This window comes from Phytophthora infestans, genomic scaffold, assembly GCF_000142945.1.
Source record: "Phytophthora infestans T30-4 supercont1.43 genomic scaffold, whole genome shotgun sequence".
In the NCBI taxonomy this organism is placed as follows: domain Eukaryota; phylum Oomycota; class Peronosporomycetes; order Peronosporales; family Peronosporaceae; genus Phytophthora; species Phytophthora infestans.
In genome coordinates, this window is record NW_003303716.1 from 870033 (window position 1) to 872595 (window position 2563).

The following is a 2563-nucleotide window of genomic DNA, read 5'->3' on the forward strand; positions in this document are numbered from 1 at the left end:
TGGGACGAAACTGTTTTAGTCAGGCCGGCTGTAGCCATCGGAAAAGGCAGGCAAAAGAAAGAAAGACAGGGGTGGGACGGACAGACGGACGGACAGACCGACAAGGTTACAAGAATAGGGAGCGGGAAATACTTTTGCTTTTCAATCAATCATCTGCGCAGCTCGCCTGGCTGTTTGCAAACCATTCGCTGTGTTTCGTTCTCGGCAGAAATGTTTACCTTACGTCTAATCGCGAGGGAGAGAGGCGGTCTGATCGTGCGACAGATCCAGTCAGTGTCGCAGGTCGGCAGGTATTGCCCAATCAAGGCGCGAGTTAATTGTGTCACGCTTTTGGATATATTTGTAATTTTGGCATAGTTAGGTCGAGTCAGAAAGGTAGGCACGGTCGGTACGATTGGAGGAAACTGTATTAGACAGGCCGGCTGTAGTCATGCGAAAAGGCAGGAAAAAGCAGCAAGACGGGGAATGCGACGGACTGACGGACGGACAGACCGACAGGTTATAAGGTTAGAAGCGGGAAACTAGCGGTCTGGGCGCCCGCTCCGCGGACGCTAGGGCATGGTTGGTTGGTGTAGTGCGGGCTGACCACCTTCGCTGCGCTGCGGTGGGCTTAGCTTGTTTAACTCAAAGCAACATAAAATATATATTCCGTGTTCTATATATGTTATGATCCAAAACAACACCGCACACAATATCCTGAGTGCTCACATATTATAGTAGACATGACCAGGGTTTAACGTGATCTGACCATCTTACCCGGGAGGTTTCGTCTATAGTCTCATTTGAGCGCATAGCTCCCACAATGACGCCAACCGGAGGCGCGCGTGGTTGCAAATGTAATATATGCTGTTCAGAAGACGGGTCAGTATCCATGATGCTACGGAATTGGCATAGATCGGTGAGGAATCCTAGTTTGGGGGTCTAAATACGCCTCCTCAAACATAATACCATATGTCACGTCATCGCGGTGAGGCAGTCGACACCATATCTTTAATTGCGACGGTCTATTAGAGCAAGGTTTGGTCGGCTCCTCGCGCAAAGTATCTGTTAGGACAGGTACTATTTGCTAATGATCGCCCCAAACACCAATATTATGCCTTGAAATTGTCCCGCTGAGCTCTTTATGATATTACCGAAGAGTCTTTCCACTATCTTCCGCTTGTATTAATCTTGCATGTATAGCTGACGTATTTACTGACTGATTTGCACAGCTACTGCTTGACCGAGTGGCGTAGATCCTTTCCGATTGGCATTTACTGGTTCCGATCTGTATGACGAACATACGAAGCCACATGGCTGTAGACAAATTATCAGATCATAGATATCTTAGGCTTGAATCGAAAAGTAGATCATGTACATTAGATAAAGTACTTTCGGTGTCTAGCTAGCAGCCCGGCGTGCTATTGGATATGTCCGTGTTTATTCCGCAATGTCGCGAATGGTGTGGTCGTGATAACCAACACCCATGTATTGGGTCACTGCTGCAATCTCGGTACTTTCGCATCGTCGTGCTCGCTTACAGTACTAACGCTTATTATGCATCCGACTATATGATCAAGCGCGTCGCTGAGTAGGCACAGGTCATACCCGCGGTAATGCAGGCAGCCTGATACAGGCCGGCTGACCAGGCTTCTGTTAGCAGTAGGAAAAACAATATATACGCGCGCGGCAGGTACACATTATAGCCACCCGCGACTCAACCGAGCTCTTATCTCGACCATTATGGACAGGACGCTAAAGTAAAGTACTGCGTACAGACAGTTCAACTTACCACACCCACCGGTACTGCGTACAGACAGTTCAACTTACCACACCCACCGGTATGGTTTGCACTACCGCACACGTGCTCGTATCTATGTAGACAGCAAGTTAATCGTCGTGTGTAGTGCTCACTCGATACTGTAGTTTCGATTTGTGAGCGCACATTAATGCAACGTACGCTGTGAGCGCTGATGGCACAGATATCATGGTTTGCATCTTACCCCCCTAGTGGAGTGTGGTGTGCGTCTGTCAGTCCGTCCGAGGGTAGGGTTCTAAAATGTAACGCAAATACGCGCGTTCTACTGGCTGCCGAGCGCAGCGAAGGCGGCCTCAATTGGCTAAGATAGGCATTGTGTTTTGTACACACTGTATGTGGTCTACACATCGTACTTAAAAGCACCGTTCAAATTTCATTTTGCCCTCATTTCTAGCTGCGGAGAGCCACGACACGCATAGGGCGCTGCCTGTGTACGCGTTAATTAGCATTAGTGGAAGGCGCCGATGAGCACACACGTACTTTATCGTCGTAGGATCTGTTGAAAAGAATTGTAGGCCCTGGGGACCTATAACTTGGCTTCAATTGGAATTTTAGTACTTAATGGGTATAATATGATTTGTTTTAGCTTCGTAGTACTTCTGTAATAATTTAGCTTACAATAGTATGATTTGTATTACTATTATAAAGCTCTTTCATATTTTTGCTTGCAGTCATTTGTAGTAGTAGTACACATAAAAATTATATCAGCGTTTAATAATAAATAACAATTGTATTACTATTATTAATAATGTACAAACTTTAAAA